At 34.6% G+C, this 27,468-nt stretch overlaps 5 pseudogenes; all 5 read right to left on the reverse strand.

The window, feature by feature from the left end:
- Positions 1 to 309: 309 nt before the first annotated feature.
- LOC131802398 (uncharacterized) lies at positions 310 to 4,004 on the reverse strand (annotated as a pseudogene).
- Positions 4,005 to 6,896: 2,892 nt separating this feature from the next.
- On the reverse strand, positions 6,897 to 9,162 carry LOC131802399 (uncharacterized; annotated as a pseudogene).
- Positions 9,163 to 13,013: 3,851 nt separating this feature from the next.
- LOC131802393 (uncharacterized) lies at positions 13,014 to 15,753 on the reverse strand (annotated as a pseudogene).
- Positions 15,754 to 18,092: 2,339 nt separating this feature from the next.
- LOC131802405 (uncharacterized) lies at positions 18,093 to 20,332 on the reverse strand (annotated as a pseudogene).
- A 2,916-nt stretch (positions 20,333 to 23,248) lies between these two features.
- On the reverse strand, positions 23,249 to 26,446 carry LOC131802407 (protein unc-45 homolog B-like; annotated as a pseudogene).
- Positions 26,447 to 27,468: the final 1,022 nt, after the last annotated feature.

Here is a 27,468-nt window from a genome sequence, read left to right on the forward strand (position 1 = left end):
TTACTCGTGTGTAATCGGCTGCAATTACCAATATTACAAATGGACAAATTAAGCACGGCTGTTGTTGGTACCGAAAGTTGACCACGTCTCGGTGTCAATTTGAGCACGTTCGTGCACAATTCACCAACAGCCGTTGTTGAAAAATATAACAACGGGTCGTTGCGAAAATGACAACATACGTGCTTGATTTCGCAACGGGATTTTCCCTCAGTGTACATAACTAAAAAGAGGAACAATATAAAAAATATATAATTTTTTAAAATTAATTTCCAAAGAATAGAGGATAGTGTCCTCTTACCAAAAGCCGATATTTCAGGGTCGACTGCTGGAATTGTGAATATTTCGGCAGTTTCCTTCGAAATCGAGTTTCTTCAGAATCCTTAAAAATTCCGTAAAATAAAAACGTATCAAACTGTGACGTCGCATTCTCAGCTCAGGACTCATCAACATAAATTGCGAATAGATCAAATCAATGCAAGACGGAGCATAACAACTTATCTGATAATCGACCATCATTACATCCTCTACACTTTCCTCGGAATTCAATTTAAACATCATATTTCTCATATGGAAATCGCCATGATTTAATACGAAGATATCTCCCTTATTGCCATTCGTTTTATAGGAATTAAAGAGATCCTTACATGCCTCTTCCAATTCATTGAATATTACCTTAACCTTATCCACATAGATGGCGAATTCTTCGCGCGATTCCAGTACATCCAAGAAATGTTTCATGCCATACGACATCATATCTTTCATCATTGGCAAACTGATTGACATGAAGCCATCCTGATATTGGGCCACCGATTCGTGTTCCTCACCTTGACCCAACATATAGGAGACGGCATGCAGTTTGGCCAATTTTGTATAGACCACCTTAAGTTCATCTTCGGTTAGGTAGCGGCCACGCAAAGTATGAAACCAAGCTCACACAAATCTTCCATAATCAGGATTTTATGGGGCTGCAGGGCATGATAGAATAAACTGAAATGAAAATGATTTTGAATCACATGATTAGACATAATGTTAAGGTCATATGAAAAGTACTTATTGATTAATGCATTTTTGAAGCATAGTTTTAGGCGCTTCTTAGAAATTCCGACAATTTAAAAGGAACGCTTTGGAACTTTGAATTCCAAGAGTTTTGAAATAACTGACTGACTCATCCAGAATCAACGCCTAGACGAAAACACTAATTAAGATCTTTTGGAAATTCGTACTAAAGGGTACGAAAAGTACTAAAATTACTAAAAATTGAATTCTTCGAATTGGACAAACGGAATAAGCTAAAATTCTGATATTTGGAATGAGAGTCACTGACGGAGTGCAGGATATATGTACCAAAGGGTTTTTCAAAATTCGAACTTCAAGGTTACGAAAAGTTCTAAAATTGTATTAACTTCTAAAATGGTACCATTTGGTACTATAAGAACGGATAGAGCTAAAATCAGGGACTTCAGTATGGAATCAAGTAAGTTTGATATATGAAAGTGGATTTTGGAAATGGGTACTAATTGTGCACACTGTACTAAATGGTACTAAATTTGGAACAGTTTGGTTTAGGGTGAACGGATGAAGCTCAAATTTCGAAATTTTCGTATTGGAATCCCTGTGGGTGGTAGGTTTCTGATATAGAGGTGGTTTTGGAAAAGTGTACTACAAGTACACAAAGAGTAATAAATAGTACTATATTTGGTACAATTTTGTATTGAGAGAACATATAGTGTTTGAAATCTGAAATTTGCTATTAGGGTCGCTGTTCATGTGTAGCCTGGATATGAAGGCGTTTCCGGAAACATGTACTATATTGTACGAAAAGCACTAAATGGTACTAAATTTGGTATTGATTGAAGGGATAGAGGAACAATTTTGAAATTTGATAATTAGAAAACTTATGGTATCTGTGTTTGAAATTTGGCGGTGGTTTGGAAATATATCCTATATTTGTACGAAAAGTACTAAATAGTTCTAAATCTGGTACTAGTACCAAATTTGGTAAATTTGAGCTGAAACCGTCAAATTTTATATTACGATATCTGTTGGTGTGTAGGATTGAGATGTGGTACGGTTTCAAATGAGTACTAAGAAGTTACGAAAAGTACTAAATAGTACTAAATTTGGTGTTGAAATTGTTGGCGCCTATTGTGTAGCCTGGACATATGAAGGCGTTTCCGGAAATATGTAATATGAAATGTATAAATGGTACTAAATTTGGTATTGATTGAAGGGATAGAGGAACAATTTTGAAATTTGATAATTAGAAAACTTATGGTATCTGTGTTTGAAATTTGGCGGTGGTTTGGAAATATATCCTATATTTGTACGAAAAGTACTAAATAGTTCTAAATCTGGTACTAGTACCAAATTTGGTAAATTTGAGCTGAAAACCGTCAAATTTTATATTACGATATCTGTTGGTGTGTAGGATGAGATGTGGTACGGTTTGCAAATGAGTACTAAGAAGTTACGAAAGTACTAAATAGTACTAAATTTGGTGTTGAATTATTGGCGCCTATTGTTAAGATATGGAGGTAGTTTTGGAAATGTGTACTATAATTGTACGAAAAGTACTAAGTGGTACTTAATTGGGTATTTTGTGAAGGGATTGAGCTCGAACCTAGAAATTGATATTAAGGTCTGTTTTGGTATCTGCGATTGAGATATGGAGATGGTTTCGGAAATGTGTTCTGTAATTGTACGAAAAGTACTAAGTGGTACTAAATTTGGTATTAGGTTAAGGAATAGAGGTGGTTTTGGAAAAGTATGCTATAATTTTACGAAAAGTACTAAGTGGTACTAAATTAGGTATTGGGTGAAGGAATTAACCTGGAATCCCGAAATTTGATATTGAGGACTCTCTTGGTATCTGGGATTGAGATATGAATATGGTTTCGGAAGTGTGTATTATAATAGTACGAAAATTATTAAATTTGTATATGACGAAGGATAGAGCTTAAATCCTGAATTAAATATGGATGTCTCCGTTTGTGTCTGTGGTTGAGAAAGAAAAAGCTGGTTTTGCATATGCGCACTATATTGTACTCAGGGTACTTAATTGGTAATGGGGAAAATTTGCAGAGCTAAATCTTGAAATTTGATATTAAGGTCATTTTTGGTATCTGAGGATAGGATACGGTTGCCAAAATGTAAGCACTAGTTATTTATAGCCTCAGCTTGATTTCAACAGTTGTTGCCTAAAAGTATGCACCACTGTTTGTCTACTCATTTGTTTTTAAATAAAAGCCCTTGTCATTGTCACGAAATTTGATATGGAAAACACCCCCCATTCAATAACTTTATCTGAGCCACTTGAAACACAATAACAACGAACTATTATTAACATCATAATCATTATCTTACCCAGCTGATAACTTGGTTGGCTCACCACACTCGGCCAAGATTTTCTCAAATTTCGGCAATGTTTCGGAAACATTTTAATTTCCGTCTCAAATAGTTTGGAATCCATTAGAAATTCTCGTTTTTGCTATCCTCTTCCACCGGCAGAGTTTTCATGATCAGCGACCTCTTGACAATGTTGTCGCCCAGACGATATCCACTTTGCAACGAAACATAATGCTGGCATAGTGATCACCCTTCATGCTGGCCGGACTTATGTCGTAGTTGATGATCTGAAAAATAAAGAAGAAGAAAATTGTTATAAATGAAAGATATTTAAAATATTTTAAAATATATAAAAAAAAACTGGAAGAATTTTTACGAAATAGCCGATTTTTCCTTTTTGATATCGAAGAGAAAATTGCAAAACTGGTAGATCTTGCAGATTCAGGAAACAGGACAATAATAAAACTGTTCTAAAAATATTTTTTTTAATCTTTTTTAATTTTTTTTTAATTTCACCAAAGATTTTTTTTGATTGATCTCCTTGAAATTCCACCCCATCTCCAAAACTCACCTCAACATCGGCAACATTCTCATATTTTGCCCAAACCATTTTTATAAAATCTTGATTTATCCAGGCTGGAGCTGTCAATTCATCTTCGTTGAATAAACTTGGTTGTGTTGTTTTTTTTTATTCTTGCGCAGTCACACGAAATCGAAAGAGATGTGTTACACTGAAGCGTATTTGAAAATAAAACTAATATAAATTCTATTCCGGCGTCTAGCTAACTAGTCGTGTGCCAGTCAGTTGGTTGAAGAGAAAAGCAAATAGTTATCAATTTTGATAAAGCTTTGTGTGTATGTGTGACTTCCAACGACAGACCACACGATCGGTGACAATAGCGTTACATTTAAATTAATTTTTTTTCCCATCCCGCACGAACGGGGGTAAAGTTGATTTGTTTAGATTGTTAAGTTTTCTTTGCATAGATCGCTCCAAGTAAATGGGTTCAGTGTATTTTTTTTTTACCATAGTATGGAGGGATATTTTTTTATTTTTATTATTATTATATTTATTTATTATTATTATTATTATTATTATTATTATTTTATTATTATTATTATTATTTTATTATTTATTATTATATATTTATTATTATTATTATATTATTATTATTATATTAATTATTATTATTATTATTATTATTATTATATTATTATTATTATTATTATTATTATTATATTATTATTATTATTATTTATTATTATTATATTATATTATTATTTATTATTATTATTATTTTATTATTATTATTATTATTATTTATTATTATTATTATTATATTATTATTATTATTATATTATTATTTTTTATTTTATTATTTTTAGATATTATTATTATTATTATTATTATTTTTTTTTATTATTATTATTATTATTATTTTTATTATTATTATTATTATTATTTTTATTATTATTATTATTTATTATTATTTTCTATTATTATTATTTTTATTATTATTGTATTATTTATATTATTATTATTATTATTTTATTATTATATTATTATTATTATTATTTATTATATTATTATTTATTTATTTATTATTTTGTATTATATTTTTATTATTATTTTTGATTTTCTTTTATTGTTTATTTTTTTTTTTATATTTTTTACTTTACTTCCGACCTTGTCTGTTTCTTGAATGGGTTTTAGGTGTTTGTTATGCTTTCCTCCTTAAAATCACTCCCTTTCGAATTTAGATAATGTATATTTGACCAAATATTCTGCACTGTTGAAATAAACGTGTAGAACCCACAACCGTATACCCCCAACATCACACCTATTGCCCCCCAATATTCATACATTTTATAACCATTAACCATTATTCTTTGGATGTTTTCAAATTTGATATATCAGACCCACTTCCGTTAAAAATCTCTACCCCCACCCCCCCTCCCCCTATCCTCCCTGAAACTCCCACCGTGAATTGCGATCCCACACAACCATACCACCGCAATTTGGATAAGCGCAATACCACCTAACACCTTATATTTAATTACCAGCATAAACAACCAGATAACATCAAATTATTTACACCACAATGACCAAACCAAAATATATCTAGAAAACCCAAAGGTCATATAGACCCTAATATCACCCAACATTTTTTTTTTAAGATTTTAACAGAAAGAACAATATGAATTTGAAATTCGTACAACAATTACAGACACAGCGTTTCAAAGACAACTTTTACCAGAACACAAAACCAAAAATTTATCCAACCCAACAACAATTTTCAAACCAGAGTATCCAACAAACGGAGTTTTTTACTTTCAAGAAAACCCAAAAAACTATTATATACCCAATCCTTCACAAAGATATCCGACCAACAAGTCCAAAACCAAAACATTTATTAACAAAACCAGTCCCCCCAAGATTCAATATCCTTATTGCAAAATAAAGATTTCCCAAAAAATTAAAACCGGCCATTACACTCCACCCACACGAAAAATCCACAACCATTTTCGATTCCCAAGAAAATTCTAAAAATATGTTAATTTTGTCACAAATTTAAAATACCCACACAAAAATTTTCAAGAAAGTCTTTAACAAAACCTCACAAAAATAATTTTCAGTCAATTTATTCAAAAAATTCAAAATCAGAAATTACTCACCACCGCAGGATTAAAAGTATTATCTTACCATAAAATAATCTCCCAGCAAACATGCAAGAACAAAAACAAATCATAGGCAAAACAAAAAATCTGTATTGCCTTTGCCAAAAAAAAAATGTTCGAAAAGTCATAATCTTATATTCAAACAAATTTTCCTCGGCGTTTTTCCGATTATTGCCTCCAAAAATCAAAGTAACAATAAAACTTCATTTTAAGCAGAAAGTACCAAAGAAGAATATTCTACTTAAAATTACAAAAAAAAACCAACTTCAAACCTACAAACTTTAAATAATCTTTTAAAATATTTAAAATTTACAATTCAACCATATATTACAAGTGAAAATTATGTGTTTACGTTTTTGCTGCCAATTTGACACTTTTCCCTTTAAGCCAAAATCTCCCTTATGCTTCATTGTTTGGGAAAAGTGTCAAAGGACGAAATATTCTAGATCAAATTTCATTGTCAGTCTCTGAACAAAAGAAATAACAATTTTAAATAAAAATATAATCATTTGAGTGTTTAAAAAAAACCTAACATTATTTTCGACAAATTTTGTACTTTTTCCAAACTTCCTGCATTTTTTATAATTTCACAGTAAAACAGCATTTCTGATAGTGCTCGGTAATTAATTTTTGTGTTGCATAGTGTAATTTATTTGTGTAAGTTATTATAATATATTTTAATGTACATTTATGAGGTAGTTTTTGTTGTTGAAATTCAAATTATAATAAAGCATTTTCACAACTTGCCGCCTAAAAGTATGCAACATGCTTATTTGAGAAATCACATGTTATATTCCCAGTACCTTTAGGGCATTTTAATATATTTTTGTGACTTTCAATAGCGGATTATAAAAATAAATTTCAAAAATACGTTTTGAAAATAGAATTTCTAAACCAAATAATTTTTACAATTTTCTTAAAGCCCTCCACCTTAAATCTTATAAATACACTAGATAAACATTTTTGTAGACTAATCCAAATAACCCTCATCCAATAGCAAAGGCATAAAGTTTTCGACTTCCGCAATAAATTCAGGAGTATAATACAAATGGGAATTGGAATCGGGATTTTCTGACACCTCAGCGGCATTGACATCCTTCAGTTCCTCAGCAGTTTTGGTTAAGAAGCCCAAGACCAAGGGTAGAAATACTCCCAGGCAATAAATGGCTGAAAAAAATTAAATTAGATTAAATTAGATAATAATTATATATTTTTTAATTCCATAAATAATCCTTACCAAAATGCCTATACTTCAGTGTAGACTGTTGAAACAGAGAATACTTCGGCAAATCTCCTTCGAAATTCAGTTTCTTCAAAATCCTTAAAAATTCCGTGAAATAATAACGCATCATTGCATGACGCCGCTGCAGTCTCATCGTGGGACTCATTATCATAAATTGTGAATAAATCAAGTCAATACACGAGGGAGCATAACAACTTATCTGATAATCCACCATGAGCATATCTTTCACACTTTCCTCCGAATTGATTTTAAACATCATATTTCTCATATGGAAATCTCCATGATTTAAAACGAAAACATCCCCCTTATTGCCATTCAATTTATAGGCATTGAAAAGATATTTGCAGGACTGTTGCATTTCTTCTGATATCACGCGTACCTTGTCAACATAAATGGCAAACTCTTGGCGGGATGAGAGCAATTTCAGGAAACTCTTCATGCCACTTGTCATCATGTCTTTGACCACTGGTAAACTAGTTGCCAAAAATCCATCTTGATATTGGGCCACCGATTCGTGCTCCTCATCGCTTTGGCCCAACATATAAGAGACAGCATGCAGTTTGGCCAATTTGGTATAGACCACCTTAAGTTCATCTTCGGTTAAATATCGGGCACGTACTGTACTATAACCCAACTCACAAAGATCTTCCATAATAAGGATTTTGTGGGGCTGCAGGGCGTGGTAGAATAGACTGAAAATGAAAATAAAAATGTAAGATTATCATTAAAATATTAGTAGCCTAAAAGTATGCAGCATGTTTTGTATAAAAACTTCCTAAGGCAATGAAAGAATGTAAAAATAAACAGTTCATCTTACCCAGCGGATAATTTGGTGGGCTCTCCACTTTCTGCCAAGATTTTCTCAAATTTCGGTAGTTTCGGAATACATTTTAATTTCCGTCTCGAATAGTTTTGAATTCATTAGCAAATTCTCGTTTTTTGCTATCCTCTTCCCGAGTTTTCATAATCAGCGATCTCTTCACAATACTGTCGCCCAAACGATATTCCACCTTGCAGCGAAACATAATACTGGCATAATGGTCACCCTTCATGCAGGCCGGACTCATGTCATAGCTAATAATCTAAAATGAAAATGAAAGTAAAATTTTTTTTATTATTATTTAGAAAAAAATAATAAATAATCAAAAAAAGTTAGGTTTGGCCGATCAAAAATGTAAGAGTATGGAATTAGAGAGAATTTTCTCACTCACGCACAAATATTTGCAATAAAATGCAGGTTGGATTTATTATCCGATTGAGATGATCTTCTCCAAAAAATATTTGTTTGGCCCAAGGACGAACCCTATTAATATTGGTGAAAATAGGACATTTCGATATATCTTTAACCGACTTCGGTTTAATTTTGCAACAAAATGGCCAATATCAGTCCAAATGACCTGAATTTTGGCACATCCGACCGAATTCAGTCTAGAAATAAGTACATCAAATAGAAAATCGGTTCAGATATAGTTGTAGCTCTCATACATATGAATCATCCGATTTGGGTTTTAAGTCCCTCACATTCGGAATATACACTCCACAAGAATGATATTTAATACCAGACAACTTATGGAGCTCAAAACTGCCTCTGTCAAATTTTATCAAGTTCGGTTCAGATTTGGATAAAGCTCTAATATATATTTTCAACGATTTCGGGATATAACTAAAGCTTTCTCCCACCGTTTTAATTTTACTCTTCTCCAAAAACTCTATAGGCTTTCTCTCACAAAAACATTTAAAATGTCACTTTCGAATTAAAAAAAGATTGGTGTACAGAATTATTTTCAAACTTACCTCGACATCAGCAACTTTTCGTATTTGGCCAAAACCATTTGTATAAAATCCCGATCTATCCATTCGGGAGCTGTTAATTCGTCTTCGTTGTATAAACTCATTGCGGGCCTTGTTGGTAGCGTAGTTGTTGTCACACGAAGAGATTTTGTTATACTGAGTCAGTCGGTTAAATTGAAATGAGAATAAATTAACATTTTATTCTACTCTTCAACACAAAAAATGAGCAGGTCGTGTGTCAACTAATCAGCTGAGTGAATTTTGTACAGTACAATCTCAATAATTCTCTAGTGATTAATGATGACTTAGCAATTTTGGAAAATTAACAGGGTTTCTTTTGATTTCGGTAAAGTAAAAATAGAAATGAAGTGGTAATAAAAAAATTATATAATTTGGAATTATTGGTGTACAATTTATCCAGATTTTACTGTGGACACCGAAAAAAAATAAGCTAATGTTTGAAATTTAATGGGATTTATGTATGTGTGTATAAACAAACGAGGGAGAACCACAAACATAACATTTGAGCCCACCTATGTTGATGTTTATTTGGAAACTCACGAAAAATGGGTTAAATATATTACTCTTTTATGAGCCGTTCTAAGTGAGAACGAAGACAATTCCGTACTTAAATATAATCTATGTAGAAGGGACACATTTTGTAAATACTTTTATGAATTCGACACCATAAAAGTTTTTCGATATACATTCAAAGTGTAATATGAAAAAATTAGAAAAAATAAATTTTTTCATGGGTCCTCGACAACCCATGGTGCAAACAATTCAAGGCAACCTCTTTCCAAAAGACATGGGCCTCAATTCTTGTTCTATGAAAATATGAAATTAAAATTGTTATAAAGGAAAGAAATGTCAAATGAAAAAAATAATAAAGAAAACATTTTTCATTTCATATTTTTATAGAACAAGAATCCTGCTTTGTGAAATCTGCCATTTCAAATTTGCCTTCATTGAAAAATGGGTTCCAACACAGATTACAATAGATTTCGAAAAAAAAAGAATTTTTATTTATTGGTCCCCTACAACCTGTACACTGCTGAAGGGTATATAGATATTCAGTGTCAGACGATCAATGTCTACCTGCCCATTCCAGTGTATAAGAAAATAGTCAATACCTTTTTTGAAACAATTTTTTCAAACTGACTTAATACATTTTGTAGAGCAAACGGCATATAAACAAAAACACTCTCGTATACCTCTAATAGTATCTCAAACAGTGAAAGTTCATTGACTTTTAGTACACTTAGAAAAGAAAGCAAATCTGTGTAGATGGTCCGAATATTCCTCTAGACTCTAAAGATAAGATATCCCAAACAAAACAAGTGAACTGATGAGGATTGGTGGCTCTTTTCGAAACCTAGGTATTTCCTGCCTTACCCCCTGGTAAACATTACCATCGTTCTCCACTAATCAACAAACGTTGTTTTATAAAAACAACAATAAAGGGATAAAGCCTGACTATTTTGCAACAACAAAATACTACAGTATCCAGAACAAACAACCAACACTCTTCGATAAAACTTTGATATTCGAATAAAGACATTACTTCGAGAAAGAATCTCTTCTACACAGATTTATGAATAGCTAATTCTATAGTTCGTCGAATTATATTAGACAATCGACAGGTATTTTATAGAGGAACCACCACCTCTATATTGAAGAGCATCTATTGGCCTTGTATAGACCCAGTACTCTCTATAGTTATTTATATGTATATGAAGGACCATTTGTATTTAGAAGACGATTTTCATTCATATCCATACATAACCGATTACAGGGACCCTTACAAGACAATATATATTTTGGTGACCATGTGCGCTGGAAATGAAGCGAGAAACCTCATTTGTAACCATTCTTGGGTGGCGCGTGCTAAGTGCGATGGTGCTGAGTCCTGTTCGAATGTCCAAGGTCTGCGGCCAAAATGTTTGCGTGCCCAAAGCTTTAATTACAGCCTCGAGAATATTTCCCCAATAATATTCGGCATTTATTATGATGCCACGGTCGATTAATACGAGCGGAGAGCGACAATCGGCTATTATGGCGGTCCACATCATCATCATCGCTTGAGTTCTGGTGGCCAACCGAAGGTGCACACTTTCAGCTGACCTGACCTCTTTGGCAAGTAAACACCATCATTTTGTTTGTTTACAAACTGCTGGTCGCTTCTTTACTTTTCGAACTATTTCTGCTGATGTTGCTGTTTTCTTCCGCCCACTTCCTTGACGTCGGGCTACGCTACCAATATCACAGTAACGAGCGATGGTACGAGACACAAAAGATTTATTTACATTTAAATGCTGGAGTGTTCTGACGATAATGCCAAAATCCTTTAGGGCCTTCAGAGTCTTCCCATGAACGTATAGTCCCTATATGAAGGTTAACCCCGATTTCAAGTACTTTTTTATGTTTACTCATATCTTCAATTAAATTTCTCCAATTTGTCGTATTACAAGTTCTTGTTATGTAGAAACGGTGCTTACAAAAATTATCAATATACGTCCACGTTTTGGTATAGCAATTGTTTAAAGTTACCCTCTGATTTTGTTTCTGCGAGGGTTTTAGCAATTTTTTCCAATAGATTTGGCTGAAAATTGTAGGTTAGTTTTTCGTGGACAAAGTTATGACATAGAAAAAGGTCCTTCCATAGATTTAATACAACCCAACGAATTCTTAAAAATAGTAGACCATGTAAAATTCGTCTCTAGATAGACAACTTTTCTCAGGTTCTCAATGAATAGCATGCTTCTCAAATGTCCTTTAAGAATGAAAAACCTCATGACGGTCACCTATTGGTAGAATATAAGACCTCCGAATATAAGACCTTTTAGGGATTCTCTATTGATAAAAAAAAGTTTATATTATGGCAGACCTTTAAGGGTCCCGCATGTTGGTCTTATGTAGACTAACTTTTTATGGTCCTCTAAGTATAGAGGTTCTTTAATCGTCTTCTGTGATACAACACCTTTTAAAGATTCTCTATTTGTGGTCCTCTAAGGATAGAGTTCCTTGAATCGTCTTCTGTATATGCAAGACCTTTTAGGAATCCTCAAAGGAAAGAAAAATTTCTAAAGGGCCTCTAATGATAGAAGAACCTTTAAAACTCCCATATGAAGGTCTTTTAAAGACTTACTTTTTATGGCCCTCTAAGGATAAAGGTCCCTTAATCGTCTTCTCTGAATACAAGATCTTTTAAGGATCCTCTATGGATAAAAAAATATCTCATATCTCTAGTTAGAAGACCTCTCACAAAAAATCTTTTTATAGAATATTATTTTAAAATGGGAAGTTAAGACCTTTTAAATCGCGTTTATAAATAAAACCCTTTTGAAGATCCACTCCGGATAGAGACTTATTATCGGAAATTTCCGAATGAAAAATCGTTTCAAGGTCCTTTATAAATAAAGAGATTTAAATGTCCTATAAAAATCATTTACAGACATGGGTCCATTAAAAGGTCCTCTGTACAGAAAATACCTTGGAAGCCTCGGTATGAATTGAAAACCTTTTAAAGATTCTCTATGAAAAAGAGGCCTTTAAAAGTTCTCAATAAGAAGAGAATACTGCAGTGACAAAACAGACAAGGTCGACGTCGATCTTCCGTCGGAGGACGAAATATCAAAAATAATAAACAAAAAAATCGACCTCAATTATATTAAAGTTATATTTGAAATAATTTAAAAGAAAGATCGAAATAAATAACTAAAAATCGGTTCTCTAGAAGTTAATGATGTTTTCAAAGTTCCCTTTTATTTCTCTTTATATGGAATCACCTCTTAATGATATCTTTGAATAGAAGGCCTTTAGTGACCTTTTAACATTATAAAGCATGTTTTAATTAAATAAATTATAATAACAATTTATATAAATAATAAATTATTATATATTTTATTTTCATTATCTAATTTCTAATAATTCATTTCTAAATTAAAACAAAACCTAATCAAGATAACCCTCCCTCAGCAAGATTGGCATAATTTTTCGAATCTCTTCTACGAAAGCAGGTGCTTCATACAGCTGGCCCTTGGCATTGGGATCTTCTAATAATTTGGCCAAATTAATATCCTTTTGTTCTTCAGCTGGGGTCAGGGCCAAATGGCTATCATTGGCAAAAATGAGGCAATTAAAAATATAACTAAAAAGAGAAAAGCACATAAATAAATTAAAAAATAAAAACTATTTAATAAAGCTACTCACCAAAATGCCGATATTTCAAATTGGCCATTTGGAAATCCGAATACAAAGGATACTCTCCCTTGAATTGGATTTTCTTCAATATCCTTAGGAACTCTTCAAAATAGTACAACATATACTCATTGCGATCCATGCGCATTTCCGAACTCATCATCATCACTTGCGAATAGAGCATATCAATATTGGCCGGAGCATAACAGCTCCCCTGAAAATCGACCATTATCAAATCTTCCATTTTGTTCTTTTTGCTAAATTTGAACATCATATTTTTCAAATGAAAATCTCCATGAATGATGACGAAAATATCCCACACCCTGATTGAGTGCATAGGCGCGATAGAGATTTTTACATTTGCGACTTAGTTCACCTTTCATGGCGGTGATTTTCTCATGATATATGGCCAGGTCTTGATGTTTCGAAAGCATTTCGGTGAAGTGAATAATGCCATCGTTGATCATTTGCTCAACCATGGGCATACTGCTGTTCAAGAAACCATCTTGATATTTGGTAACCATTTCCGATTCTTCACTGTGCCCCAGCATATAGGAGACGGCATGTAAACGGGCCACTTTACGAAAGACCGCCTTGATTTCTTCATCGGTCAAGAAGCGATTGCGTATGGTATTATAGCCCAGCTCACAAAGATCTTCAAAGACTATCACTTTGTGGGGGTCCAAGCTGTGGTATATGAGGCTGAAAGAAAATGAAAAGGGAAAACTGAGTTATCAAAAGAATTCTGCATACTTTTAGGAGGGAGTCGTAAGAAGCTTTACAATTGATTTCTTAAAAATATTTATTTAATTAAAAAAAAAAACAGTAAGGATTAGTCAAAAGTCGGGCGGGGCCGACTATTTGGTACCCCATATTCAGTAGAACTCCCGTAACAAAAAAATTTATTTCAAGTACAGGACGAGATGAAAAAACTGCAACCAACTTCAGACTGCTGTCATTTTTAAGCCACTCGACCGACAGCTGTTAAAATAATTCCAGTTACAGTTCATTATACTGTTTACAAGCGTGCAAAAGCATTTTGGTGAGAATTTTCCAGAAAAAAAAGTTATTCGTGATGGAATTCAAGCGTGATAGAGTGATTTCTTTATATTTGGCTGGAAAACCACAAGTGGCTATCGTTAGAGCACTCCAGCATTTAAATGTGAATAAATCATTTGTATCTCGAACCATGGCTTGTTACCGTGATACTGGTAGCGTAGCCCGACGTCAAGGAAGTGGACGGAAGAAAACAGCAACATCAGCAGAAATTGTTCGAAAAGTAAAGAGGCGAAAATGGTTCGAAAAGTAAAGAAACCCGCGTCGCAGTGGCCGAAAAATGGCTCGTGAGCTGAACATATCGCAATATTCCATTCGGCAAATATTGAAAAATGAGCTCGAGGTAAAACCATTGAAATTCCAAAAAGTGCAAGAACTTACACCGCAACAGAACAACAGAAAGAAAATAGACTCAAAAGAGCTAAAGTCTTGCTTCGCTTTGCCGAAAGTGGAGAACTGTCGAATTTGGTTTTCTCCGATGAGAAAAAATTCGTTGTCCCGCAGTTTGTAAACAAAGAAAATGATCGCGTTTACTTGCCAAAGAGGTCAGCTGAAAGTGTGCACCTTCGGTTGGCCACCATAACTCAAGCGCCAGCCATGGAGATGGTGTGGGCCGCCATAAAAGCCGACGGTCGCTCTCCGCTCGTATTAATCGACCGTGGCATCAGAATTAATGCCGAATATTATCCCGAGAATATTCTGAAGGGTATATTAAAGCCTTGGGCACGCAAACATGTTGGCCGCAGACCTTGGACATTCGAATGGGACTCATCACCATTGCACTCAGCATGCGCCACCCAAGAATGGTTACAAAATGAGGTTCTTCGCTTCATTTCTAGCGCACAATGGCCACCGAAACCCAAACAAATCTTAGTTGGACTATTGTGTCTGGAGTATTTTGAAAAGCAAGGTTGGCACTAAATAAAAATACAAAAGAGTTGATCACCTCAAGCAAGTGCTTGGCCGGGAATGGGCCAAAATACCGTAGAGTAGAGCAACATTCGGGCAGAGTGTGATGGTTTCATTGGCCGTTTGAAGGCCATAATTAGTGCCAAAGGTGACCAATTCGAACAAATTCTAAACTTATTCTAAAATTTGATGCTATTTCCGACTTTGTTTGCTTTCACTCAATAAAATAATGTTGCAGTTTTTTATCTCATCCGTCTCTTGATCTACTTACTCTGCACACAGCTTAGTTGGTTCGCCGCAATCGGCCAAGATTTTCTCAATTTTCGGTAACATTTCCGAATACATGGCAATTTCAGTCTCAAATAATCTCGATTCCATTAGCATTTCACGTTTCATACCCTCCTCCATTGGTAATGTTTTAATGATCAACGATCTCTTCACGGGGCTGGCATTTTGGGCAAAACGATAATTCACCGGCAACGGAACATAATGCTGGCATAATGATCACCCTTGACACTGGCGGGACTCATGTCGAATTTGATTATCTAAATAAATATTTGTTTTATTGAATATGCAATCAGTTCGGAATTGTTCACCTCCCAACCTACCTCAACATTTTCATTATTTTCATATTTACTTAAAACTTTTTCTAAAAATTCTTTATTAATCCAGGCAGGTGCAACCAATTCATCGTCGTATAAATACTCATGGTTATTCGTTTTTCGCTTTGTCACTCCGGGTCAGAAATTGAAACGTTAAAAGTTTAAAAATGAAATGAGAAATTCATTGTCGCGTGTCCGCTTTTTATGCGAAAATCATTTTTGTTATCAGCCAATAGTTGTATCCATATAAGTACCTGTTCTCATGTCGTCAATACCTTTGGTAGGTTGGCCACTGATAATCAATTTTTGGCTACATTAGCTTTTTTTGCTATTTTCAATACGATAAGATTATTAGGTAACTCCGATCTATTATTTTTGACAAAACGCTATCAATGTTAGTGCTTAGACACTTCGTAGAAGTATAAAGTCATGATTACGGCGTAATTCTTGGCATCGGACCGAAACAGATTTTTTTTTTTTTTTGAATTATTTAATTGTACAATGGTATTGGTAAGTACCTCGAAGTTAATGACGAAACAAAACAATTTGTGGGAGTAATGCCTGAGAATGCTGGAAACTTAAGTACTACAATTTACGTTTATTGAATAAAATGAAATGTGGATCCTATATCTTTGATCCACAAGTGTGGACTCCATTTTCTCAAAACTCTTCCTGTTTGAGATAAAAAAAACTGCAACAAAGTCAAACGCCATAATTTTTACATTTTTTTTTTTATTTTATTCAATGAGAGCAAAAAATGTCGGAAATAGCATCGAATTTTAGAATTAGTTTAGATTTGTTCGAGTTGGTCAACTTTGGCACGAATTATGGCCAATGAAACCGTCACACGCTGCCCGAATGCTGCTTTGCGGTATTTTGGCCCATTCCCGGCGAAGCGCTTGCTTGAGGTGATCGACACTATTTTTTAGTGCCAACCTTGCTTTCCAAAATACTCCAGACACAATAGTCCAACGGATTGGTATCCGGAGATTTTGTTGGCCATTGTGCGTTGGAAATGAAGCGAGGAACCTAATTTCGTAACCATTTTATGTGGAGCGCGCTGAGTGCGATGGTGCTGAGTCCTGTTGGAATGTCCAAGGTCTGCGGCCAAAATGTTTGCGTGCCCAAGGCTTTAATACACCCTTCAGAATATTTTCGCGACAATATTCGACATTTATTCTGATGCCACGGTCGATTAGTACGAGTGGAGAGCGACCATCGGCTGTTATGGCGGCCCACACCCACCACCATGACCGGCGCTTGGAAGGTGCACCATGGAAGGTGCACATTTTCAGTTGGCCTCTTTCCAAATAAACACGATCATTTTGTTTGTTTGCAAACTGCTGGACAACAAATGTTCTCTCATCGGAGAAAACCAAATTCGACAGTTCATCACTTTCGGTCAAGCGAAGCAACTCTTAGCTCTTTTGAGTCTATCTTCCTTCTGTTGCGGTGTAAGTTCTTGCACTTTTTGGAATTTCAATGGCTTTACCCCGAGCTAATTTTATATTTTCCCAATGGAATATTGCAATATGTTCAGCTCATGAGCCATTTTTCGGCCACTGCAACGCGGGTTTTGATCAAGACGCTTCTTTACTTTTCGAACCATTTCTGCTGATATTGCTTTTTTTGTGTTTTGAGTGCTCTAACGCCAAATATAAAGAAATCACACTATCACGCTTGAATTCCATCACGAATAACTTTCATTTTGTAAAATCCTCACCAAAATGCTTTTGTACGCTTGTAAACATAATAAACTGTCACTGGAATAATTTTAACAGCTGTCGGTCGAGTGGCTTAGAAATGACAGCAGTCTGAAGTTGTTTGCAGTTTTTTCATCTCACCCTGTATATGCATTCAATTCGAAGTCGAGGGCTTCATATAGCCTACAATATAACAACAGAGTTCCCAAATAGCTTTCTTCCTATTTCATAGACTGACAACAATGATTTTACTGGAGAAGAAAAAGAGGGAGAGAATTGAAGTAGACAACGACAATACTCAAAATTGCTCTCTTTGCATTTTATATATCTGCAACAGTTTGTCCACCGATTACCCTAGCAACAAATCTGATCTTGGGTTTATTGAGAGAATGGGGATCTTATATCCCAAATTGGAGGACTTCGGGTACCTGTCTTCTGAAAGACAGATCATTATTACTAAAAGGTACCTGGTTCCAGATTTAAGACTTTTATAATATTATATTACCAAACTACCGTACATTTCCATAAATTCCTTTTTACTTTATTGATATATTCATATGTAAATGTTCATAAATATTATGAACTATTTTACATAAATACTATAAATAATCATAACAATTTTACTTATTTTAATAACAACCATAAAATAAAATAAAAATCAATTATATTCTCAAATCTCAATCCAGGTAGCCCTCCTTTAGTAAAATTGGCATAAATTTACGAACTTCTTCGACAAAACCGGGCATACGATAAACCATGGACATCATATCAGGATTTTCAAACTGTTTGCCGATATCGACATTTTTCAGATCCTCGGCTGATTTGCCAATGAAACCACAACCATGGGTAGGAAGGTGGACACTAAAAAGATGGCTGCAAAAACGATAGAATTAAAACGTATTAGTAAACATAATATTAAACAAATAATAATAACAATCATATATAATAGCAATAACTATAAAAAACAATAATAATAAAAATATCAATAAAAATAATAAAATAATAACAATAATAATAATAATAATAATAATAATAATAATAATAATATAATAATAATAATAATATAATAAAGATAATAATAATAATAATAATAGTAATAATGAAAATAAAAATAATAATAGTAATAATAATAATATTAACAAAAATAATAATAATAATAATACTAATAATAATAATAATAATAATAATATAATAATAATAATATAATAATAATAATATAATAATAATAAAATAATAATATTAATAATACTAATAATAATAATATATTATTATAATAATAACAATAATAATACTAAGTAAAATTAAATTAATTAAATTAAAATTAAATTAATTAATTAAATTAAAATTATCATTATGATTATAATGATTTCAAAAAAACTTACTAAAATGCCGATATTTCAAACCGGATATTTGAAAGTCCGAATACAATGGCAAATCCCCTTGATAGTTAACCTTCTTAAGAATCCTTATGAATTCCGTAAAATAGTACTGCATTAATTCATGACGTTTTAATCTCAATTCCGAACTCAACATCATTTTGTGAATACACCAAATCAATGTTCGACGGGGCATAACAACTAATCTGATAGTCAACCATAATGCAATCTTCCATTTGATTGCTCTTATTAAAACGGAACATCATGTTCTTCATGTGAAAATCACCATGATTCAGGACAAAAATATCTCCCTTGCTCTGTTGCTGCTGCTGATAGGCTTTATAGAGATTTTTACTATTCGGATTTACCAAATGTTTCATGGCCTTAACTTTTTGATAGTAAACATCAAACTCATCGTGACACGATAGCATATCAATGAAATTACGCAAGCCATCTTCCATCATTTGCTCTAACTGTGGGCTATCCATACTCAAAATGCCATATTGATATTTGGTAACCAATTCGTGTTCTTCACTGTGACCCAACATATAGGAGACGGCATGTAATTTGGCCAATTTTGATAGACTGCCTTGATTTCATCTTCGTTGAGGAAACGTGATCGTATGGTATCGTAGCCGGATTCACAAAGATCTTCAAATATGATAACCTTATGCGGTTCCAGGGCATAATAGATGAGTCTAAAAGAAAAAAATTTAAAAATAGTTTTCAATTTTCAAATATAAAATAAATTTCATGGACTTACTCTGCAGACAGTTTGGTGGGTTCGCCACAATCTGCCAAATCTTTTCAATTTTGGGCAATGTCTCGGCATACATATCGATTTCAGTTTCAAACAAATTCGATTCCATCAGCATTTCCCTCTTGAAACCCTCCTCCATGGGTAGGGTTTTAATAATCATTGATTTATGTTTAACACTGGCATTTTTATCGAAACGATATTGCACCTTGCAACGGAACATAATGCTGGCATAATGGTCACCTTTCATGCTGGCCGGACTCAAATCGAATTGCACCACCTGTGGAGAAAAAAAAAATAAAAAAAAAGAAAAAAAATTAATTAAGGCGTTCATCCTTTACTTTGTCCAATTCATATAGAAGCCTGAGGGAAAGTAGCAGAAATATTCTCCTACACCTCTTTTTTTCAAGAAAAAATGACTTTTCTTTGCTTTAAACTTTGTGAACCAACCAACCTCAACATCCACATTATTTTCATATTGTGTCAGAACTTTTTCCAAAAATTCTTGATTTATCCATGACGGGGCTTCCAATTCATCGGCATTATAGAGACTCATTTTTTGTTGCGGGAACTAGTCTAATCTGTACAGTTTGAATGCTAAACTTTGAATTAAAATACTTTCTCTCTCATTGAGGCCTTTTATGCGAAAATTTCGCAGTTACTAAACGCTTAGCTAACCTTAGTGTTGCTTAAAATGATAGTTGATAAGAAATTGTAAAAAACGCCTTCGCCTAAAATGGAAATATAAACGATAAGATAGCTAGCGAGCGGGCCCAAACAAAGTACTATAACAGATCAACTCACCAAATATACGAAAAGTTCTCAGAAAGTCTCCTTTTCCAGCATTAATTTGCAATTATGAAGTATTGATTTTCCGGAGTCCAAACAACATTTGGGAATCAAATCTTTGTCATAGATCAGTGTCATCTTTGCTCTATTTTTTTATTATCACATTGCCTTGTAGACATGCCCACCCAACCGACGACAATAATTGCACGTTCCCTCCAAGTAAAAAAAAGCAACAAAAACAATTAGTCTTTTCAAAAATATTAAATTTCATTGTTGATAATAATAATTTCCAACATTTGTTATTACTATTTTGAATTTTATCTGAACATCTGACGTAAAGTTGTACTGGTATTTCTTCTGCCAGCTGCCAATGAATTCTATATATGGCCACACGTTACTGATAACAGTTCTCAAGAAGGTGATTGCCGCTGTAAACTGTCGCAAATTTGCTGAATGATTGCAGTTTTTCGTTTATAATAATATTTTGAATTGATTTTGTCGCATGCCAGCACCGGTAAGCATTTTTAGCTAAATATGGCACAGAAACAACAACAAGAAACTTGGTAAGCTTTAAAAAAATTTCGTCAAAAAATACAGTTTAAATGAAAACCGTTAATTGGTGGGGGAGGTGCTATACAAAGACAAGGACATGCATAGATAATTTTCGAACTTCCAATAAGAATTTGAACTTTAGATCTGAAATTTGAAACAATTCCGGTCAATAATGGTTCCAATACCATAAAAATGTCGAATATTGTGAGGTACCGTTATTTGTGGAGTATACGAAGACGTGGGCCTGCATAGATATTTTCCCGTTATAAGTTAAAATATCTATCAAGATCATCCAATACGATATTCCAAACAATTCCGGTCTATAATGTCGCTAAAATGATCAAAATACCTACTATTGAGAGGTACCGTTAAATGGGAGGCTATACGAAAACGTGGACCGACCTAACTCATTTACGAACATAACCTGCCTACGCGCAAAATACACATGTGTGCAAAATTTTAGCCTTCTGTCCCAATTCGTTCGATGGAGAGAGAGAGAGACGGACGTCGCTAAATCGATTTAGTATTTTACGCTGATCAAGAATGTATATACTTTGTTGGGTCTGACGAACCAGTTCGGCCAAGCAGAATAGTGCCCAATGAACACTACAACTGGTTATGACAAAAAAAATATTTTTAAATCAAAAAGGTTTAATACAGCCCAGCCGAATCTTTCTCTGTTAGATCTTCTATCGATATTGATCTCAGAGTACATGATCTAGAGAGGGAGAAGAAGAAGGAAGGACATACATGATCTAGAGGAGATAGCCTCTAGATCAAGAAACCTATGAGGTTGGTCTGAAAGACATTTCTATTGAATCAGTCACAGATGCCATCAATAATTCTGAATGCCGTCCTCGAAGTTCATACCCATTCATTGCAGCAGACATACCTAGTTTTTGAACAAATAACGTTCAGGTTGGAGCAGTCGTCTCAATTCGTATTGGGTTCGAATTGACGAAGATGTGCGTCTGTCCGGCCAGCACAATACGCTGCACCTCTTTAATTGCCCAGCCAAAATTACCCCCACTCACTCCAGAAGAACTTTGTTTACAGCCCGGATTATCAGGATACAAACAAGAGTTGCTGTAAAAACAATCGTTATATGGGCGTCATACCAAAAGTGAACCTACATTGATAATGTTCTGCTACAGGGAAAGTTATCGATTTTCGAATCGAATTTCAAATATCAAATTTGAAACAATTCCATGAAAAATGTGGTTTAAATCGTAAAAATACCGCATATCCAAAGGTACCATTATATGAACGCTATAGCCAGACGAGGACCTATCTAGACAATATTCTGCCACTGAAACTAGAACCCACTTCGAAGTACAAACACCGACTTTCAAACAACTCCGTTAGAAATGTGGCTCAAATCATCAAAATGCCCAATATTGGGAGATATGCCTAGAAAGGGCCTATAGAAATACGTCGATTTATATAAAAATGTTCTGCTATCGAAGACAGAACTCATTACAAACTCTAAATAACAAATTTTAAACACTTCCTTGAAAATTGTGCCTAAAATCCTTTAAACACCGAATTTTGGAAGTTTTATTTTTGGTGGGACATATGGGAAAACTTGGTCCTATATAGACAATGTTCTGGCTCGGAGCTAGAACACGTTAAAATTATAAATTTTAAAACAAATCCAATAGAAAATGTGGTTACAACACGTCAAAATACCGAAAATCCGAATTTACCATTCCATGGAGGGCTATAGAATAATGTGGACGGATATAGCTAATTTTCAATGCGAACCATCCATCCACCAGTATGGATTCAAAGCTCTATTGTGTTTCAAAGCTCTACGTCAAATAATATGGGTCATATCTTGAGTTCCACTGACAGACAGACGCATATCTTCATACCATAATACCCTGCACCACCTTTCCATGGTGGAGTTTATAAAAATAGGGTCGCATTGCTAAGACATAAGTAAGTTCTAAGATAGATGGATGTTTATTTTAATAGGGTCGTGTACCAATCATTCCAGGCTTTAAAGACGGTGGGTAACATGAACATGAATAAGGAGGTACCAGCTACGTGGATGAATTGGCGAAACATGGACCCAATTATTTTCAAAAAATTAAAAAATCTCCATTTTATATGAAAAAACATTTATAAAAATATTTTTATTTTTACTCTTCGTAAAAACAGAAAAGAAATACAGTGAAACAATTCACTAATCTAAGTACATAACATACAATTATTGTCAGATGTTTAAATGAAGAATTAATGATTAAATTAAAATACATTGCTGATGATTAAAAAAACAACACAACTATGTATGTAAATATATAAATAATATGATGAAAATGTATTTAACTTTTTTCGGCATTTCTAAAATCTCTTAATTGCATTTATTCTGCTTTTTCGATCAGCTTAAAACTTTCCGCAGCCTTCAGGCACTCCAGCGCCAGTTCTCTGGGCTTTGGCACGACTTCGTCAGGTAACTGCGAAAGACCGCTCAACAATTCCATAATATCTGTTTGCAAAGTTCCCGGGCAATATCTTCGCCGGCATTGATCATATTCAATATGAGAGCAACACCACGATGTTGTACCGCGGGACTGGGATTGGCGATGAGAACATGTAAAATTTCAAGCCAATTTTTAATGTCGAAGATCTTTTTTAATACATTTCTTTGAACTAGAACTCAATATGGCCAGGGCACCGGAACACGCCCTTAACCGTTTCTTCGTCTTCCAGCTCACAAAGTAAGGCCAAGAATTTCACACGATCATTGTCGCCTTCGAACTTCTTGATTGCCTCATCGGACATCACCATGTTGCAGAGACATTGGGGCCGCCGCTCGGGTGAGCATTCATGATCTTCCATTAGGTAGAATTCATTTTCGTCAAACCTTGTTCTTCGAGGTATACGCAAGCGTACAGTTTCATTCATAGCTGCCAAATTGTGAGGGCCATCAGGGCTTCAAAATTCTCCAATGCTGTGCATTCCTGTGGCAATAAATTCAATAGAGGTCGAATGACATCCCAACTTCTTTGTCCGGCAAAGGCTACTTCGGGATTGATAGTAATGCCAATACGTGCCAGGGGCCTGCGAAGCATGACGTTTACCTTTGTCCTGTACCCTCTAGAGCCATTTAACAGACACTTAACACCACCATCCTGAACAACTTTACCACGCAATTCTTGCAGACTGCAAACGGCATTGAGCACACGTGCAATCAGCTCACGTGAATTATTGCTTTCCGTTTTTGACAAAGCCACCAGGGCTGTGGTAATGCCTTCATTGGCCAAGACTGCAATACGTTTTTGTACAAAGTCATGATCATCCAAGTCATGTTCTTCGGGTATGTGAACCTGGCAAATTTGGCCAATTCAATCATTTCCGGTAAGATTTCCTGTTTCTCATAGGCATTGCATAGATTCACAAAAGTCGTGACCACACCATACAAACACGACTGATCTCCGGTGCGGGCCAAATCAATAAGAGCATGAATTGCAGCCTTATCTTCAATCAATTTCTCCTTGACCTCAGCATCCAAGGTCAAATAGGCCAAACCATCCGCAGCCCAACGGCGAATATCCTTATCTTTACCGGGTTTGATGAGGAAACGACGACAAGCTTCAGCCAACTTTAGATGGCGCCATCAGCAAATGGACGAATGCCTGCATCTTCACCGCCATAACTACCAATTTTGCAAAGACCCACCAGGGCACGAACACGTATACCATCATCCTTGGAGTGATAGAGCTTCTTCAGAATATCCACACCACCGGAACACAAGGCCTTTGCTTTGTCCTTCTTGGAGGCAGCGGCATAGATACATTCACAGGCCACTTTCTGTTGCAAAACATCATCGGTGGTGGCCATGGCCAAAATCATTTGTAGAATACCTTCTCGGCCATAATTTGATTACCCACATCCAAAGGACCCAACAACAGGGAAGTAATGGCAACTGTTACTCTAACCTTGGACTCTAGATCAGGATCCAATAGCTTGTCCTTGATGTACTCATCAATTTGCTCCATAAACGGCCACGGGCTATATCGTGATACATATTCTCATAGATGCGAGCCAAACAGACTGATGCAATAGTACGCGAAGAGGGTGTAATGTCCATGGCACTTTCATATTTATATTCCTCCAACTCGGAGCATACATCTAACAAACGGAAAAGACCTCTTAACTCTACCAAACGTTCAGCCCATTCCAGAGCTGTGTAGTGGACATTACGTGTTAGCAATTCAATAACAGCATCACGTGCAGGTCCGAAATAGTACGATCTGTAACACTGTACAAGAGACATGACAGCATGGTATCGATTTCCTTTTGATTCTCCTTAACCAATTCCTTGTTGGGTTTGCTATCGGGTTTGATGTCCATGCCAGAGAGGGCATTGAGAATTGTCTGTAAACAATATTGAGCAGCTGAAACACGTTCTTCGTGCTTGTGATCGAGCACCCGCATGAACCATGGTACACCCAAGTTCGGTTAGAAACACCCTTGGTGCGGTCCACTGAATTGGCACACAATTCCGCTACCACACGTACAAAATTGACATAAATATCGGCGTCTTTTCCACCTTTGTAATTGATGCAATTTTCGGAATACATCCAGCCTTGTACAGCATATCAGCACCAACTTCATCTTTGGCTAAAACTAAGAGATTGTTCACCGCCGAACGGCGTTTATCAATGGGTGTTGCCATTTCAAAGGCCAATTCCATCATTTGTTGTACTTTGTTGGAAGTCTTGGCATTTTCGGCAGCTTTTTCCTGGACAATCAAATGCAAGCGTTTCAGCATTGGTTGCACGGACTGATTACCGGGATCTGCCTTAACAAATCTGTGGCATCTTTGTAGGCTTCGGGATACTTCTTCAAACCTTCGTAGGCTTGGGCACGTCTGAATAAGGCTTTCGGGTCTTTCGGTGCCAATTTCAATGATTCATTACAATCAGCCAAGGCTTCTTCCCATTTGGACTCCTTCAAATAGGCCTGAGCCCGATTCTTATAGAATATTGGTAACTCTTTATGTTTTTCACCCTTCTTTATGGCCTGTGTGTACAATTTGATGGCTTCATCGTATTTGCCATCTTTAAAGGCCTGATTACCTTTATCTTTATAGGTTAGAGCCTCCGCCCCTTGCTGTTGGTCATCTGTTGCATTCGAACTTGTCATTACGTTAAATATTCAATGGTTTTCACTTTCCGTTGATTCTACAAGAACACAAATATTGAAAATATCTCAATTTTGTTAATATTATTATCTTTATGAGTCACGTATCTCGTAGTTATTACCAAATGTGTTGGCTGCAATTGTACCTTTTATAGATTTTCCCCACTCTTCACAGAAAACAAATTTTCTTTTGACCCGAATTTTCTCGATCACCCACGATCTTTTCAGAACAATTGAATTGCATGTGAGAGAATTGAGGAAATCGTCGCCGAAGGAATTTTCAAAATTCTATTTTTAAAACAGATGTGAAAAACTTTTACGAGTTTGTTTTGATCTCTTTCTTCTCAATGCTTTCACCGGCATTTGACAGTTTGTTGTAGTAGTTCTTCATTTGTGGCAGGGTTGCCAATGTGCTGTCGAGTTTGAGGGGTAATAAATTGCAATTGGAATTAGCTATTTAAGATAGGAGAAAATTGTAAGATATTAATGAGGAAATCTTGCTGATGTTTTGATTTTGTTTTCAGTATTTAATTAAGTTTCTTAATTTATATCGAGTTATACAAAAATAATTAAATTTAATATTAGAGCAATACCCCTTACTCCTCCCTCCTACAAACAGAGACTTGTCACAAATAAACTGGCCTAAAGCAAAGTTGACTAGTAGCAATGAGAGAGAGATCTAAGAGCAATGGAAATAAGAAAAAAATTCTCGTACAGGCAATTTTTTTTGGCAATTCCTTTTGTGTTTTCTATTTTATACGAAAATATAAATAACAATTACGGAAAAAATAATGGTGATATACGGTAAATTGTTGAAAACCAAAAGCCTTGTATTAACGTAATTACATGTTCAGATACAATATTTTTTCGGATTAATCCATATTATCAGGATTTATTGCATGATCTAGACATGGTAGAAGAATATAGGTAGATGCATCAACGCTTGAGAACATTGATATGTCAATATTTTTAAATGTTTTATCAAAAATAAGTAGATTTTTAATGTTTTTATACGGCGCCAATAGGAGGTTGTTAGATTATGCATTTTTCAACAATTTTACAAATTTCAATACATTTTCATTCAACATTTTCAATTTCAAAATCAGTTTGGCAGTTCATTGTCCCAGCAGTCAAAACAGATTTTTCATTTATGATTTTTGAAGTCTCTGAAACAACGCAAAGCTAGTGTGGTCTCTCTGTTAAGGCATTCTTTTAATGGCGCCAATAACATCCCTTTCATTTTTTATTATACTATTTGTTTTACTTTTATTATAAATGCATTAATTATCAAGCTTTTGCAATACCCTATATGATC

Source organism: Musca domestica, unplaced genomic scaffold (assembly GCF_030504385.1).
Source record: "Musca domestica strain aabys unplaced genomic scaffold, Musca_domestica.polishedcontigs.V.1.1 201, whole genome shotgun sequence".
NCBI classification, from domain to species: Eukaryota; Metazoa; Arthropoda; class Insecta; order Diptera; family Muscidae; genus Musca; species Musca domestica.